The sequence below is a fragment of the Uloborus diversus genome, chromosome 9 (assembly GCF_026930045.1).
Source record: "Uloborus diversus isolate 005 chromosome 9, Udiv.v.3.1, whole genome shotgun sequence".
In the NCBI taxonomy this organism is placed as follows: Eukaryota; Metazoa; Arthropoda; class Arachnida; order Araneae; family Uloboridae; genus Uloborus; species Uloborus diversus.
The window spans coordinates 95636534-95649633 of record NC_072739.1 but is presented as its reverse complement, the minus strand read 5'-3'; positions in this window follow the sequence as shown (position 1 = coordinate 95649633).

Sequence of the window (13100 nt, the reverse complement as noted above, 5' to 3'; positions counted from 1 at the left end):
AATTTAATTCCATTGTAAGCTCATTTTATGCAATTTTCTTTCGAAATGAAAGTACCATATTTGTTTTACCTGACAAAAATTTGATGGGAGTGCCACTACTTGTAACTAACTCAATCTCAATAACGTCAAAATAGTGTTTTTTTACTGGGAAATATAAAGGTACTGTAAATTGTTTCACAATTTGTTCTTTATATTCATTAGCAATGGGTATTATTTTTAAGATAGGTGCGGATACATCTCCCACTAATGAGGAAGAAACAATATCGCAATAAACATAAACTTCAGTAATTCCAGCTCGTAATTCCAAAATGTAATCCGATTTATAACGTCCTTCTGTAAAAGTGTTTGTAAGAAATCCAAGCATATTTGAAAGTTTTTCGTTAAAAATGACTTTAGTATTTTCGGGAACAACCAATTCAACTTTTGAATCAAATAATTTTTTTAGAAAAATATGATGAAATTCTTTAAAAAAATCTTTAGGTTCTTGGTACATGCCACTTGGAAGGTTTAAATAAAATGTATTTGGTTTTTTACGATTAACTAAAAAACTTTCATATTCCATAATTTGAAATTTTTCTCCTTCAAATCGGTCAATTAACTCTGAATACTCAAATTCATTTTTACCTTGAATTAAGTGAATTTCATTCTTAAGATTTAGTGCATCCATTAATTTGGGACATGAGTTACGTTTCATTGCGAGTTCTACATTTGATTGTAGTTGAAGAGTCACCTTATTCTCATGCTTTTTAAAAAAAGCTAAATTATTTCTGGTTTCATAAATAATTTTCTCTGAAATTTGATCAAAAACATCTCTTTCTTCCATTTCACGAAGTAAGATTTCATGTCTTTTTTTCAATATTGGTTTTTTAACTGTAATTTTAATTTCTTGATTTTTAAACATTTCAACATTTGGAGGATTATATTTACGTGTTATTATGGTTGCTCCTCTGTCATATGCCGGTGTAATATCATCAAAATTTGGATTGAGATTTAAAAGTCGTAAAAAATTATAACCTTTTTCAGCTGAAATATACAACTCACAATAAGGTTTTAAGGATATTTTTAATTTTGTGCTGTTCTCTATGAGTGAAAATGATATTATTGGAACTTTAGTAATAGCTCTGATATTAGCGGTTACACCCTGAACAAAATCCGAGAAGTTTTCATTATACAATGGAATGACAAATTCAGGTAATAACGTAGTATCTTCAACATCTTCGATGGTTTCTATAGTATAACTATCGTTGTAGTCAGGGTGAATGGTAAAATATTTCCCTGGCAAAGTAACTTCGGACAAACAACACTCCCAGTCACCAGTCAACGTTATTGGGTGAGCTAATTTGGTTTTAAAATGATCAGGAGTGTTATGGGGAAAATAATTCATGCTCGCATTTGAAGGTAACAAAATATGAAAATCATTCACTGATTGATCCATTATAAATCTTTCACAATCTGATCAGCTTGTATCCACGAGTTTTGAGAGCTTGGAAAGCCAACCCATTTAACAAACAGCTGACAATTTTTTCCCCTACCTCTTGTTCGAATTACTTTTTCAATTGCCCAAAATTCTTTCGATGATTTGTCTATTTTCTGCAATTCTTCGTTATAAAACCGCCCTTCAATTTCTTTAGAGTCAAAATCTTGTAGAACATAAGTAGCTGGGATTGTAGGATATCTTTTGTAAATGCGAAAAACTTCTTCCGTCCACCTCGGCAAATAGCCTTTGCGAAAAACTTTGCGAGCTTTCGATATTCTAACTACATCTCCTACTGCAAAACGGAATTGTGGTAGTGAACTGTAACTGTACAAACGTTTATATAGTTTTGGTTCATCGACTACAGTTACTTTAAAAGGTGCAAATCCGTGAGCGCTGTGAATAGAATGATTATATGAATCAACTAATGCTGGTAAAACATCATAATATCTATAAGAGTTGCGAAAAGTAAAAACTTTGTATAATCTTTCTAAAAGTGTTCTATGAACACGTTCTAAAATTGCACATTTTGTTTCACTTTTTGTTGAATAGTGGTGAATATTGTGTTTTTTTAACACCTCGTTAACATTTTTGTTATAAAATTCAGCTCCCTTATCTGTTTGAAGATTTTTGGGTTTTGTTTTTTTAAATATTTTTTGAAAAACTTGTGCTACTGTTTTTGCTTTTTTATTTTTAACAGGAAATACTCTTAAATATCTAGAGAATACATCGATAATTGTTAAAATGTAACGATAACCTTTGTTAAATCGAGATAACTTTTTCACATCAATTAAATCACTTTGCCATAATTCATTTATTCCATATGCAATTGTTTTGCATCTCTGAAATTTGTAACGAACTGGACGATGAAGTGTGTAAACGTCTTGTTTAGAAAGCCATTTCTGTACAATACTTTTATGCACTCCGCTTGCTTTAGACAGTCGTTTTACCCCTCCGAAAGACCCTGGTTCTTTTGGATTGAAGTATAATTTTTTCAATCTGCCCAAGTTTGCCATTTTAATGGAGCTTTGTCTTCCTGAGATGAATGTGAGCTTGTCTCCTCAAATTCTGTCCATTTTGGCAAAGTGACTTTTAAATTTGATTCTTGGGCTCCATTTTTTTCAAGGTCTGGGATTACTTTTTCTACAGATGATTCAGAACTTGACCTTCTGAATGCAGGATTTGTATCTGTTAATGCCAATTGTTCACGCAGATTTGAATTTCCTATCCACTGAATTGGAATGTTACTTTTTAGTATAGCATCGAAAAAGGCATTAAATCCTCTAGGAGGAGTTACTCCTTTTATATCTTTCATCATATAACTAAATAAGTCTATTATATTACTACGATATTCTGGTTTGCCATTTACTTCCAACTCATTTTGATCATTAAATGTGTAACCATTAGTATGTAAACTTTCTAATATTGGTAAAATGAATTTTTTTTTATTTTTTGGTACAACATATCCTATATATTTTGACAAATTAAAGCTCCTAGATAAAGTTTTAGGTGCTTTTTCTGCAATACTTTTCATCAAAATGTCTGGAGTCTTATCTGGTGACAGTTCTGCCATCAGTTCTTTTGGAATCTCAAACGGTTTGCGAGGAGGAGGGGGTTGCATTACTCTCTGATATTTGGGTATTAAATCTGATAATAGTTTTGCCTTAATATCATCAGATGTTAATTTTTCATGTAGCACACTAGCAATGTTATCCTCCAATCGAATCTCAGGTTTGCTTAGTTGATAATATTCTGAAACCAATTCAGGTGGAACCAATGCCATCTTCTTAGACATAATTCTATATGCGTTTGCCAATTGCTTTGCCCGCAATGCCTCCTAAGAGACTTAGAACAGCAGGTAAAATTAGAGGAAGAAAACCACCTACTTGACGATTTGTAACAAAAAGTTTACGCTTGCGAGAAAGTGGAACTCTTCTATCAGCTAATAATCGTATTACCCTTTTGTAACTACACAATTTTTTAATTTTACTCGTTGCTATGTTTCCAGCTAGCAAATTTTGACAAATTTCACACAGAGTTTTTATTTGGTCATCTGATGCGGTTTTTAGTATTGCTTTTCGCTTATTAGGATTTGCATTGGCAAGTACGTGCAACAAATGAACATGACGATTTAGTCGCTTCATTTTGTAGCAGGAACAAACACCCAATTAATCATGTCACAATCAGGAAATATAGACTGACGGAGACGATGTTCCTCTGGTGTTCTTGGGTGAACATCAACTAACAAATAACTAAACGGAGCCTTTGTCGCTTTTTTATAAGCGTCCATAAAGTATTTTGATTGTCCCGGAAATGCCTGTCTAGCAAAACACGATACTTGGGACAAATCACGGTTGTTACGAAATAAAACAATGTAATGTGTATTCAAACTTATATCTCTCATTGCTTTTACTCTTGGAAAAAGGTTTTGCGTTATAAGTATTATGCTGTACTTTTTGTGATGAGATCCAACAGTAAACATTTGAGATATTTCAGGTGTTAAACTATTCATCATATCATCCAAGACAATCAAATCACTTTCTTCTTCTTCTGACGGTAACCCACATACAAATTTATAGGTTTTCTCTCTTAAAAACCATGGTTGCCAAACTGTGTAACACCAGACAATTTGTTTTATAGGGTGGTCATAAACTTGTTCAGAAATAATTTGGCGAGCGAGTTCGGTCTTGCCCGATTGGGAAGGACCAGTGATCATACAGGTAGAAGGATGTCTCAATTTTAACATTTTAACCAATCTAGCAAATTTCACAAATTTTTTCAAATTCTTCTCTTTTTAATTGTACACCAATTATTTCGGGTTTTAAAGTCTTAGTTTCATTTGACCAGAAATATCTTATATCAACCACTTCTTCGTTATTCTTTCTACAAACATGAAGAAATATCTTTCGACCAATATGTTTCGATATTGTGCAAGGGGTGTTAGTTATGTTTATGATTTTTTCTTCATTTTTGGTACTCACGTGAACGTAGCTTATGAAAAAAAGAGTTTCAATTGCAATAGCAACTAATACAAGTATAATAAAATAATTTCGCTTCAGCATTCTAAATTTGAACAACTGCGTTGGAAACTTTTCCAGAAATAATCTAATTCTAGAGTGCAATTAAATTTATAGTTAAAAAAATCCAATTCATTACATTACTTTACCTTTGGATTGGACTAAAGTTCAACCGTGAGAGACAAAATTGATTTAAAATCAAAAAAAAAAAAAAAAACATGCTAAAACTTTTGTTTTAACCTCTTGGGTCTGGATGGAATGCTCCCCAACTTGAACCTTTAGTTTCAAAGCACCACATTTGATCTGAAAGTCATCATTTGACTACTACTAATATTAATGATCTTACGATAAATAAAGCTGTAAAAATCTGTATTCGCTTTACTGAGAAAATATGCCGGATATTTCTGGGTTTCTCTAAATACATAATGGCGTGGAGAAAATTGAATTTAAACTTTTCTGGTGAATCGATGTTTTAGCAAAGCGTTCTTTGTAATTTACTGATTTTCGAAGAATATCCTTCAAACGAATGTTAATAATTAAAAATTTTCTTAATTTAGCTATTTTTTCTTCGCAACCATGCATTTTACTTCCTTTTAAATCAATTATTGTTACAAATACTTTCGCATGGATAATGGGGTCGTTTTCAATATATTAAAAGTATTTTTTTCTGAAAGAACATGCTTAAAAACATAGGATCTATCCATTTTTTAAATAATTTGTTTAATTTTCATATTTTTTTAAAAAATGACTGAAATTGTTGCGCTTTCATTGTTTACATTTCTTGCCAATGACATCACAAATGATGAAATGCCATTCTGTGTTGCCATTCACAGAACAAAATATTTAATTCGCATCTTTACTCACGTGTATTGGCAACGATATGGTTGATAGCAAGCGTACAGCGTAATTTTAATTCGCATCTTGATTATCATGACGCGGAAACGCGGTACAAAATGCGCCAAAGAGAATCATTTGTGATGTCATCAAGACCACGCCTTGTTTGCAAAATCGGACATTTTAAAAAATTAATTTAAAAAAAAAACCTGTTGGGAAAATGAAAGTATTTTCTGGGTTCATGTTATTTCTTTTGCTTATTCTATCAATTTCAATGACAAAAAGTACTACTTTTCACTGAAGGAAACAACCCCATATACATTAATAAATTTTGTTTTGTTTTTCTTTGCAAGTATTTCTTTTTGTTAAGCTGCTTGAAAATAACAGGTAACTTGCAAGTTACCGTTTATTTACAAGCTACAGTATAATATCTAGCATTCATTACACCCGGTGATAATACTGTATGAATTGAATTAATCGAATGCAGTAAGACGCATGTGATACAAACTAACTCTTCTCTAAGTCAGCAAGGTTTATTCAAAAATTCGAATGAGTTTCCGTCCCATCTAATTCAAAGTGTTTTTTCGGCAGCGTTAATTCAAAAAAAAAAAAAAAAAAAATCTCTAATATTCTCTAATTATGCGTCAATTTAAAACTGAGATAAAACTGCGCAATAGGGGATGCATTCCATATTCACATAACAACTAGAGTTCATCTTTTAATCATGTAACAACTAGCTTTGGCAATAATTAAAGATCCAATTTCCCCCAGGAATATGACAAAGAAGGTAATTGAAAAGTTTTTAAAATTTCAAAAAATAGATCAGTAAATATAGCATTAACTACTTTTCTGTGAAACAAAAATAGAATAAATGTTCAAAATGTTCTATTTTACATACTATTAATTTAGTTCAAACCTCACTGTTTAATTGAAATTAAAAAAAAAACAATATGAACTGTTCTTTAATATTAACACTATAAACTTTTATTTCGAAATTCATTGCAGTATTTTCGGTCATTTATCATTTAGTGCATTTTGAATATGAAGTTATGTATATTGTGTTTTAAATTTGCTCAAAATTTAAAAGTTTTTGTTAATTATATTTTTAAACATTTAAATATGCTTTTAATGAGTAGTAATTCTGCAATTATTAGAGAGTGGAAATTCTGCAAACTATTTTTGTCTTAACAAACAAACTGCTTTTAAAGGATTCATATATACAGACATTTCTCATTCGTAGCGAAAAAGTTAACAAAAATCTGAAATACGAAAATATTAATTTTCAAGAAGCTTCTACAGAGTATAGCTATAGTTTATTGCTTTATTTTCTAATTATTTACAAATTTTTATAAATCTCATACATATTTAATGTTGATAACTGTGCTCATAGATATACAGGGTGTTCCGTTCTAACCTGCAAGACCTCTATTTTCGCAAGCGTTAAGGTCCTAGATGCATACTTCTAATTGCAAAAATGTTCAAAATCTGATGCCGAGTTAAGATGTTGAAAGTTTGAAGCAGAAATAAAAATAAGTCAAAAAATACAAAATATAACTTTTTATACGGGCCCTGGGTCCCTTTACTTATATTTAGGGAAATTTTCTCCATTGAAAAATCATTCCAACAGAAAACGTTTGACATTAGTACGACCAATAGTCACCGAGCTATGAAACGCAGCGTTTTCTTACTTTCACCACTTTACACTCGCCATCAATAACACTTATTGGGTGAAAATACAGTGCTTAGCAAGGGTTTGAAACTATATGTGCGCATATAGTGTGATTTTTCGAAATTGTCCGAAATTTTGTAGTGTGTTTTTGAGTATCATGGCATAACATTTGCATTTATTTCGGAATAGCAATGAAAAATATAAATAGTTAGTTTTTTTTTTTTTTTACTTCGACAACCTGATATTCCTCTGAAAAGGCGATAAGTTCCAATATCATCTTTCGTATAGTCCCTTAAAGCTTTAAACTCGAATATCTCCTAGAGTTTTTGTCACACAAGTGTCGAGTTTTTTGTGCAAGTAATATTTCCCGTAAAAATTGTAGGTGCGGGGGACTTCGGAGTGTTATGTCATGTAAGTAATATTTTTCAATTGAGATTATTTCCCTAAATATAAGTTAGAGGACCTAGGGCCCGTATAAAAAGTTGAACTTTGTATTTTCTGACTGAATTCTGTTTTTGCTTTAAATTTTCAATATCTTAACTCTGCATCTGATTTTAAACATTTTTGCAAAAGGAAGTATGCATCTAGGCCTAACGGTTGCGAAATTAGACGTCTTGCAGGTTAAAACGGAACACCCTGTATAAAATGCTTTTGCAATTTAAAAAGAAAATAAAAAAACTCGGCTCAAATAATAGAAAAGCATTTTTCCCCCACAATGTTTAGATAGCATATGTCTGAGCATTTAAAAACCAACGTTTGTCGTGAATAAGGACACTAGAGCTATTACATACCAACTTTTGTCTGCGAATAAGGGTGTTACAGCACTCAGAAACAACATTTTTGAATTGTTCAGAAACCAACATTTATTTGTGATTTGAGGGCATTAGAACAAATTCAAACTTACGACCTTCGCATTATTAGCACGATGCTCTTACTAACCGAATCAATTTACCTCCATTTTATGATACTATCTATGCATTGAAGCAATGAAAAAAAATATTGCTTTTTTGACAAAAAAAAAAAAAAAACTAAAATTTGCATTGTCTGTTGATTTTTTTTTTTTTTTTTTGCCGAAAGCGATAAAAAAAATTTATAAATTGCTGTCTTGTTCATGAAGTTTCATCAAATATTGAGGGAGTTATAGCGTTATCACCTAAAGCACCTTAACAAATGATTTTTTTATATTTGTTGTAATTATCGTAATTAATTCAGATCTTAACACATTAACAAAATTTAAAATAAATAGTTTTATACCAAAAAGGTGTTTTTGAATAAATACAGAAATGGATTAATTACAATAACAATGCTATAATATTATTTTCATAAAATTATTATCTTACGTTTGTTATTATTTCACTATACTGAAAATTTACTCCAAAAGAAGATTAAAATCGAACTTAAAGGAAAACGTTTTCAAAGTACACAGTAAATTCATTTTTGTTTAGAAATGTTATCGATTTTTCCTATTTGAATTGTGTTTTCTTAGAAGACGCTCAAAACAGTTTAAACTTTGAGAGTTCTTATTTAATTATTGCATTCATTTTTTCTTAAAACCGAAATACGGTACTTAAAATACCGATGAGTAAACTTTAACCAAAGAAAAATTGTTACCTGTGAATTATTGCATACATCTAAATTTCAATTAATTATTAGTACCAGTGGTACCCGCGCGGATTTGCCTGTAATAGAAAAACTAAAAGGTCTTTTGGTTCGCCTGTATATTTACAAATAATGTATGGTGAATTTTCTCGCCATTTGGCTTGTACCCATGTTATGGTTCCACGTTATGATAATTTCGTATCTCACCATTAGGCTTGTGCCAATGTTACGGTTCCACGTTATGATAATTTCGTATTTCGCCAATTGGCTTGTGCCCATGTTACGGTTCCACGTTATGATAATTTCGTATCTCGCCAATTGGCTTGTGCCCATGTACGGTTCCACGTTATGATAATTTCGTAATTTACTCGTCCGTCTTATAATGATTTTGTTCTTAAAATTAGAACAGAAAAAGACCCACATCGAATTTTCGAAAAATCGCTTCTAGGTGCACACCTACATGCTACAAACTAACTTTGTGGCAAATTTCATGAAAATCGGCCGAACGGTTTAGGAGCTATGCGCGTCAAAGAGATCCTGACAGACAGAGATCCGGACAGAGAGAGATCCTGACACACAGAGATCCGGACAGAGAGACTTTCAGCTTTATTATTAGTAAAGATTAATATTATTATTTTAAATTTAATAATGTTTTTCTATTAGTTATGAAAAAGGAAATAAATTACCCATTTACGTTTTTTGTAACTTTACTTGTTATACGAACGTTTCAAAACCAGGGCTGCGGAGTCGGAAGGAAAATGGCCGACTCCGACCCCGACTCCGACTCCTGGATTTTGAAACGCCCGACTCCGACTCCAACTCCGACTCCGACTCCGGATTTTTTTAATTGTATTTTTCAATTCCCTCTCTCCCTTCAGGAGAAGGGGGGAAACCTTTAAACAGAGATTAAAATATTAATTCCTTTTTATGAAAATTTCGCATTTTTTTTTTTGTAAACCCAAGATGCATACAACGTTAGAAATTCAATTTAAAAATCAAATTTTCCAACAGTTACGAGTTTAAAAACGAAATGACTTAAAAATTCATTTAAAAAAATTGAAAAGGATTACCTTGCCCCCTTTAATATTTAATAAATAGATATTGATCAAATCGTGTGTTTTCAATTTTTGAAAGCTTTAATTTGAGAAAAAAAAAAGCTTTTTTCCTCTAAGTCCAAGTTCTTGAGAGGGTGTGGTTTGCCCCGGATGACACCCATGTGGTAGTGACACCTAAAGTTAATTTCAGAGTTTATAAAAGGTATAAATACTTTAATTTTGAAAATTCTCCCGATTATATTTTAAATTCTATTTCATCAATAAAATTTCAACGAAAATAGGGCACATATACGTCAGGAGCAAATTTTACACAAAATGCGGCGGTATACAGATTTATACGAATAGTTTTTACTATACCTATATTTCTTCTTCGCTAAATTTTTAATTTCAATTTTATTGGCTGCTTTAGAATTAACCTTAATTTTAAGATTAACTGCAATTATTTAGTATTGTAATCAAGAAATCATTTATACTTATTTTGCTCCAAATTTTTTAGTGAGAACCAAACTTATAGAAATAGTCTTAATAAAGAAAAAAAACATTAGATTATTTCATCGGATCTTTTGTATTCGTGTTTTCGCGCAAGAACTTATTTGAATTTGTCGATCACTCTCAAAAGTTTCCACCTGAGGTACGGGCCCCGACTTACTAAATTGTTACGTCCCTTTTACTATTTTATAACTGAGATCGAACAAAACACTATATTTTTATTTTTATTTGAAATTGATTACTTGAAAATGTTAGGCGATAAAACTGTTTGCTGACAGTTGCTATATATTAGTTAAGTTAAAAAGCAAGCAAACTAGGGGACGGCTACAGAAAGTTCGATAAGCACTCAAGCTGGCTGATTGCCATTGTAGCAGTTATTTTTTTTCATTAGTAACTTTTTATACATGTAATCGAACCAATTGCTAGTAGTCAGTTTTTAAAAAATGCAATGAGAGTCAGTAAAAATGAAAGACAAAAAGAAGCCCGGAGTCGGAGTCGACATGTTTTCTAACGACTCCGACTCCGACTCCTTTACCCCAAAATTAGTCCGACTCCGACTCTTCGACTCCGACTCCGACTCCACAGCCCTGTTCAAAACGAACAGCCAAATTTTAGCATTTCACTCTCGCAAAAAATAAAGAAAAAATAATAATTTTGAACTGAAAAGTACACATTTTTCGTTTCCTTTAGTCCCCCTTAGAAAAAAGAAGTTTTAAGAAAGATATGAGGTTGCTTCATCAGCAGGCTTTAGTTTTTTCTAATTACATATTTAAGTTACGTATAAGTTTCAATATTTGCCTGTAGCTTCCACAAAAAGCTGCGTAAATATTCAGTCCTCAAATAAAATTTGTCCGAACTATTTTTAAGCTGAAAATAAATGTTGACATGCCGCAAATATTTTAGAGCTTGGGAACGAAAGTTTGGAATTAAACAACTCACTAAAAATGCATTCGTACCCTTTGAAATTCAGAATATTGGTTTAAATTATGCAGCTTTCAAGCTCGGTTACGATTTAATAGTTTATATACTGTGCCAACATGTTTGGATTTGAAGTGGTGTAGCTTGATAAATTTCACGTAGAATAAAAATCTTATCTGTGACTCACTGAAACATACAAGAGTCATTCTATTTCAAATCAGGCAGGCAGGTATGAAAAGTGTCATATGACCATCACCGATTTTTTTTGAAAAAAATACAGTAGTTACAACTAAGGGACATATGAAATATCCCAAAAGGATTTTGCAAGAAAAAATTTTTTTCTTCAGTTACAGCCTATTAAAATTCTGCACAAAATCCGCCATTTTGGAAAAAAACGGCAAAACACTCCATTTCAAATGGACATTATTTCAAAAGTATTTAACCTATTTGAATAATTATTTTTTCTAAAAATAAATAAGGACCCATATATCCTATAGACATCGTTTTTGAAAGTTTAGTTAGGTTTTTTGATAAAGAAAAAAAATCATTTTTGTCGCGAAAAAACTGCATTTTTACCGATTTTATGATTTTTTTTCTCCATGAAAAAAAAGTTTTTTTTACTAAACGGAGATGGCAGTCTAAAGCCCTTATATGATAGTTTCATAACATATTTTATTATAATCCTTGGATGCATACAGCCTCGGAAATAAAATTTGAAATTTTGAAAATTTTCAAAAATTAGCGATTTTTGAAGTGATTTTACTCAAAAAACTCATTTTTTAAAAATCTAAAAATTGGCTCACTTGAACCCCATATAATGCTTAACAAGTGGGTAGACACCGCATCCCGTATTTTTTCCCATAAAATGTTTTATGATTTTTTGAATGTGACCTTATCGCCCATGGCATGCATGTAAAATAAAAATGTCTAATAATTTCAGCAACTAAAATTCTGGTTATATTAATGCCTAATAACTACAATAAAGGTGCCCTGTATCAGGAACAACTAAAATCTTACTAACTTTTAATAATATATCAGTAACAAACCGCTATTGATGACCTAGTCAATTCGTCTTTTTGTAAGACTCTGTGTGTAGTCTTTAGATAGAAGAGCCTTTGGTGATTATATTAATGACTAATAGCTACGATAATCACGTACTTTATCAGTAACAGTAAACATCTATATATATTTTTTTTTATATAAATATTACTTTATTTTGTCTCCAAAGCTATGCATTCACCGTTACTTTCATATGCAGCAACGAATCATATTTTTTCTCTTTCAATTCTCTTTCTCTTCAACTCAATTACGCGACAGGGGAAACCATCAAAGGGAAGAACAATACAATGCATTTAAAACGATTAATTTTAATTTCGTGCTTTGGTTTGACATTGGCGAATGTTGTCACATCATTTTTGGATCCTACCTAGTATGATTACTTTTATACGTAAGAATATGTATACTAAATTCATACCGCAAAACTCACTTGTAGTTTAAGAATATAAAAAGCCCACTGTTTTATGAGAGAAATAATTAATTGAACATGGTTGTAAGTTGAGGTAACCAAACAGATCACCAAAGGTAGCTATTATAGCCAGGGATTCAATTTCTAACAAAAGAAGGTCAGGATCCCTATAGTCTTCAGAACTTATTTTAATGCTTAAGTGGCCTGAATTCGGTCAAAAATACAAAAATTTGAATGAAACAAATAAGGAAGTATGGGATCTCAGCTCCCATAACAATTAGGCGCTGATCAGCAGAAAACTATATTCATATAACGAAGTACAAAAAGACGAATTGACTGGGTCATCAGAAGCGGTTTGATACTACTACATTATTAAAAGTCAGTAAAATTTTATTTGTTGCTGATAAAGTGCACCATTATTGTAGCTATTAGGCATTAATTTCATCAGATTTTCAGTGACTGAAATTATTAGAAATTTTTATTTTACATGCATGCCATGGGCGATAAGGTCACATTCAAAAAATCATAAAACATTTTATGGGAAAAAATACGGGATGCGGTGTCTACCCACTTGTTAAGC